Source organism: Carlito syrichta, unplaced genomic scaffold (genome assembly GCF_000164805.1).
Source record: "Carlito syrichta isolate Samal-C Ts95f unplaced genomic scaffold, Tarsius_syrichta-2.0.1 Scaffold315088, whole genome shotgun sequence".
Classification (NCBI taxonomy): Eukaryota; Metazoa; Chordata; class Mammalia; order Primates; family Tarsiidae; genus Carlito; species Carlito syrichta.
In genome coordinates this window covers 193,709-199,824 of record NW_007259184.1, presented here as the reverse complement: position 1 = coordinate 199,824, position 6,116 = coordinate 193,709, and the positions used below count along the sequence as shown (strand labels likewise).

Below are 6,116 nucleotides of genomic sequence, written 5' to 3'. Positions count from 1 at the left end.
ATCTTCTTTTATGTAGCCTATCTCATTCTCTTTCCCTACAACACACAGCCCTCACTACTAAATTTCCTCTCTTTGAAGGGATACAGAAAGCTGCCAATAAATTTCAGCTTTCCACCCCTTCAGTCATCTACCTTATAGGGATAAGTTATAGGGATAAGCTTAAGTCTCACCCTCACCCACAGAGCTATTACTGACGACTGGGTTTCCCTCATAAAAGCCCTTCTTCCCTCAACCTCAAAAGGTGAAATCTTATCCTTCCTTGGACTGTCAGGTTTTCTCTGCATCTGGGTACCTAATTTCTGTATTCTAGCTTGTTCTATGATACAGCAAATGGCCCCCTCCATGAGTCTCTCAATCCTGCCAACAACATAAACCCAGCCTTTTGCAAATTACAAAAGGCGCTTATCTCTGTCCCAGCCCTATCTCTTCCTGATTTAACACAGCCTTTCAAACTTTATGTAACTGAAAAAGAGGGCATAGCACTAAGACTGCTTGGACAAGACAAAAAAAAAACAAAACATCCTTTGGGCCGGTAGCATATTTATCAAAACAGCTAGATGGCACCCTTGTTTACAGGCCCTTATGGTGGCTGCCCTCCTGGCCCAGGAAAGCAAAAAACTAACTTTTGGGGAACAAACAATTATATATTGCCCCATAATTTACAGGATCTTCTTTCCTACAAAGCTGTTAGCTACTTATCCCTCTCAAAAAACCAGCTTTTCCACGTCTTTTTCATAGACTCTTCCAACTTTACAATAGGAAAGGCCTCCTTAAAGCCTGTTACTCTTCTTACCCACTGCTATTCCCTCCTTATTACTGTACTCTTGTACTGAAGTCCTCAACTTCCTACAACCCTGCTTTCCCAACATTTCTCAGGATCCACTCCTGGACCCATTTTACCTGGTTTGATGGTAGCTCTACAGCCCATAATAACTCAAAACTAGCTGGATATGCTGTTGTCTATTCTACAGCCATTATGGAGGCTGGTTCCCTTCCACCAGGAACCACCTCACAAAAGGCACAGCTCATTGCACTCACTAGGGCCCTAAAGTTAGCTGCAGGAAAAACAGCTAACATATACACTGACTCTAAATATGCTTATCATATTATATGCTCACATGACACCATCTGGCAAGAATGGGGTTCCTGTCAGTCAAGGGGTCCTCGATTACTAACGGTCCCTTAATACTTCAACTCCTTCAGTCTGCTCACCTTCCAAAATAAGGCTGCTGTCATATATTGCAAGGGACATAAAAAGGAATTAGACCGCATCACCGAGGCAAACAAGGCAGATGAGAAAGCAAAGAAGGTGGCCCTACTTGCCCAGTCTGCTCTCCAGCTATTAGCTATACATCATGTTACTCCCCAAAAATTCCAGAAGAAAAGCACTATCACCTATTGCAGGGAGCAACTCACCAGGGAAACTGGCTCCTAGTTCAAGGGCGCTATATTCTTCCTCAAGCTCAGGCTCGACAAATCCTCATCAACACACACTACTCTCTCCACATTGGGTTTAAGCCTCTTCTGCATCTTATCAGGCCCACACAATACTGTCACAATCTGTCTACCTTGCTTCAAGAAATAACAAGAAACTGTAGCACTTGTTCTTCAGTCTCACTTCAAGGCTCTCTCTGACCACCTTCATTCCCTACTCATCAGGCTAGAGGCCACCTATCTGGCCAAGAATGGCAAATAGATTTCACTCATATGCCTCCTATTAAGAAAATCAGGTATCTACTTACTTTAGTGAATACCTTATCTGGATGGGTTGAAGCTTGTCCTACTACTTCTGAAAAAGGCTTCTCAAGTCACCAAAGCCCTGCTTACTGAAATCATTCTTTGTTCTGGGCTACTAGCTTCAGTGCAGTCTGACAATTGTCTGGCCTTCATCTCCTGAATTACCCAGCAGGTCTCTATGGCTTTGGGAATTCAATGGAAATTACACACTCTGTGTAGGCCACAATCTACAGGCAAAGTAGAAAAAATAAACAGCATTATCAGAACACAGCTCACAAAACTCTCTCTTGAGGCTAAATAGCCCTGGACACTGCTCTTATCTATAGTTTTAAACCGCATCCATGCTTCCCCAAGGGCCCCAACCTTAAGTCCCTTTGAACTAATGTACGGCAGGCCATTTCTCTTAGGAAGCTTTCCTACCCAACAGACCTCATTAGGTTATTACCTGCTCACATTAAATCTGGTTCGTTGTGTACTCTGATAACATACAGATGAAATCCTTCCAAAACCCTACGCTGGGCCAATCTCTCTTTTTCCCCTCCCAGAGATTGGGTCCTCCTTAAAGACCTTTGCCCAGTAGACTTTAAACCCAGGTGGAAAGGCCCGTTCCAAATCATGCTAACTACCCCAACAGCAGCAAAACTGTCAGGTCATACCACATAGTTTCACTTTTCAGGGCTAAAAAAGGTACCCGAGTCACCAGAAAACCTTACCCTTCAGATGTGCCATCCTCCAAAATACACCAGCACCCTCCTGGAACCTACCAAAATCCGGCTTATCTGAGTCCCAGAGAAAAAGGAGTCTGCCTGAGCAATAATCACTGCCCATCTAAGGCCACTAATGAGAAAAGATAAGTAATGGCCTTTTGGCTCAAAATAGTGGGTTGTTTAACCTTCATTTTCATAGCAGCATATATTGTTCTTTCTTTCCTCCACCAAGTGGGAATAGTTCAATTCTAGTTAAAGCAGCCTCATGAGCAGTGGACATTGTCAGTGCCAATCTTGTTCTGGAGCTTCTCCTCTTAACTCACCTCTACCCCTTCCTTACCAACTACTTTCAGTTATCTCCACTTTCCCTCTTACTACCTGTCAACGAGTCTTACTATTCTTTTTGATGCATACCTACAAGGGGACTTTGATTACCCATGGAGTCTGATCTGTCATTTAGTAGACCCTCTAGAAGTCAAACACTACTTAGGATTAGACCTCCCATCCGATTCGGAGCTAGAACTCCCACTCTCCGATTCTGATTCCCAGTAATCTTCATAACTCTAACTCCACCCATAGATGCTCTTCCTTTCCCAAAACTTCTACTAGCACACCTCCAATGGCGACTAAGCTTCTCCATAACACTTTTAAAATGCCACCAATCCCACTTTGGCTTCTAATTGCTGGCTTTGCCTCTTTCTTCATCCACCTACACAGTCCTCCTCATCCCTCTGGCAGAATGGACTGTAACCCCAGCTCAATTATGTGTTAAAAGAGAATTGGGGATTGCCCTCCCAGATACCACAGAGACTTTATTAGGAAACCACTCAATAGCCTTAAAAGATCGAGCCACAAAACTTTATAACACTTTTATTTTACATCTTTCCACTCTCTACCTGGAGTTCCACAGACCTCCTTAACTAGGATCCATTTCTAGGACCCAACATGTTCCTTTAATAACTCAAGCTCCTCTCCGCTTTGCTCATCTTTCCGGAAACCTGTCTTTAGGACCCTTATCGCCTAACCAATGTAACATGACGATTAACATCCAACCTTCCCAAGGTCACTTCTCACATGGAATAGATTATACCTTCTCTCCAGAGGCAAATGGACATTTTACACAACAAGTTCAGTTTTCAGAATCCGCCTCCATCTCTATCTCTTCCCACATGGTGGAAGATCTATTCTGCCTGGGCCGCCCTGGGGCTCATAGCTAAGTATTTTCCATGGAAAAGAACTACTGGAGGTTCAAAAACCACTTGCAAATGTCTCCCCCTTCCATCCAACAACACTCATGGATTTTGGCTAGACACTAAATTTTTTCTCTATCAGAAAAATGACCCTTTCCCCCTCAACCCTTCCTTTAATTTATAGCTGCTCACAGGAGCCACCCTAGCTGGCTCTTTGGGAGTGTGGGAAAATGAACCAGGAACTACACAGTGGTCTTCCAATCTGCTACTCCTTTTTACTCTTTATTTTTCTGCTTGTCTCCCTTGTCTTCTGGAGCCTTTTTCTTCTGCCGTACATCAGCCTGTATCTGCTTACCCACCAGTTGGACTGGGACTTGCACTCTGGCCTATCTTTCTCCTAATACAGACGTTGTAACAAATAATCAGAGCATTCCAGTTCCCTTAACAACTATGCTGAGAGCAAAAAGGGTTGTGACCCTCCTACCCTTACGAGCGGCTTTGGAAATAACAACTGGACTAGGAACTGATATTGGGGTACTAACTACTTCACTACACTTTTACCAAACACTGTCTGAGAATGTAAAAGAAAGCCTTGACAACGTGACCAACAGCTTGATTGAAATCCAAGATCAATTAGACTCTCTCGCAGCTGTTTCTTTACAATATTGGTGCGGCCTTGACTCATTACCGAAAAAGGCAACCTCTGCCTCTTCCTAGACCAAGAGTGCTGCTTTTATGTTGATAAGTCCTGGGTAGTCAGAATGGTTGCAAAGAATCTGGCCGAAAGTGCTAGGAAAACAGGACAACAAAATGTCAATATATGGAGACAATGGCTTCAACCTACATCTTGGTTCATGTGGATGCTCCTGTCTTTGAGACCTCTTGCATATCTTTTTCTCATTTTTGTTTCTGGACCCTGCCTCTTGCGTTTCCTCACCAACTTCCTTCAAGACATCACAGATGCCTCCATCCAAGAGATAATGTTGCTGCAACATTACCACCCAGCCAGCTTCAAGTCCTTCCCTTTGATGAGTATCACCCCTCAATAGGAAGCTGCTACAGAAGAGACTTACAATGCCCCTCTTCCTATTGTATAATATAAAAAGCTAGAATGTTAGTTCTGTAATGAAATTATAGTTCTGAAAATGTTAGTTCTGTAATGAAATTTTAGTTCTGCAACGTTAGCCAGATGGAAGCCTGACCTGTGAGAAGCTTCTGAAAAACCTCATTAAGGGCAAACTGTCAACAATGTTGAAAACCCCCAAATTCTCACTTTGAAGCTGACAGTTAGTCAGTAACCACTAGTTGGTAAAATGCCCAGCAGGTGAAACCCCTGCTTATCTTAAGTTACAGAATTCCCCCATTGCCCTAGGCATTTGGTCAAGATCCCCCTAACCCTGTGGGCCATCTACACAGAAACTCCCCGATAATCCTGACCTGGCCATATAGTAATTTAGGCCACTTGCCCAAACAACCCCCTAATCTGGCACTATATAATAAACCCCCTTCAACTCCGGGCTGATGTCATCTTAGGTTCAGCCTGGCAGGAGTACTTTTAATAAACTTTGTTCTTTCTCAAACGACCATCTGGGTTCCTCCATACTGTGAACTTTGCAGTATGTCTCTGAGCTAACTGCAAAATGTTACTGCAAAAACAGGAGCCGGCAGCAAATCCCAGTGTCATCATCAAATACAATGAAAAACTGTAGGAAGGAATTTTTCCTTTGAAGCAGCAATGCAGAATTATTTTCCAGCAACCATGACTAGTGTCTCAACCTTTGCCACCAGCTCTTTTGTACATTAAAACCTCCATTAACCAGAAAGCCAGATCAGAGGTAGAGGGTGATTCGCTTGGTTGATTTTAAATTGAGGGCCAATCCAAAAGTTCTACCATTCCAAATTTTACTGAAAATAACTCTGTAATATGTTGGCAACAGGAAGATCTTTAATGACTAAAAATTGTGATTGATTATCTAAGGGTAAACATTATATTATCAATAGAACATTGACCATTATGCTCAGGTATTACATAATATAATGAATACTCTGTAGATTTTTTTTGGTAATAATTGAACGAGATTCGGTATTTAAAACACTTTGCTGGTAGTCATTATGGAAGACAGTATGTAGTTTCCTCAAAAAATTAAAAATAGAACCACTCTATGATCTGGCAATTCCACTTCAGAGTATTTAGTCAAAAGATACGAAACCAGAATCTTGAGGAAATTTCTGCACTCCCATGTTTATCACAGTACTATGCACAACAGCCAAGACATGGAAACAAGTGTATGTTGAAAGATGAAGCCGGGCTCGGTGGCTCAGCCTATAATTCCGTGCCTTTAGGAGGCTGAGGTGAATGGACTGCCTGAGCTGGCGGGTTTGAGACCCACCTGGGCACCTCATCTCTACAGTAAATCAAAAAATTAGCCGGGCGTGGTAGCACATGCCTGTAATTCCGGCTACTCGGAAGGCTGAGGCGGAA

The 6,116-nt window shown here is 42.9% G+C and overlaps 1 protein-coding gene across 1 annotated transcript in view; it reads right to left on the bottom strand.

Annotated features, from left to right (window-relative positions):
• The window catches only part of LOC103274880 (cytoskeleton-associated protein 2-like), a 22,405-nt gene that overhangs the window by 11,506 nt on the left and 4,783 nt on the right, over nt 1-6,116 (bottom strand). The window lies entirely within an intron of this gene.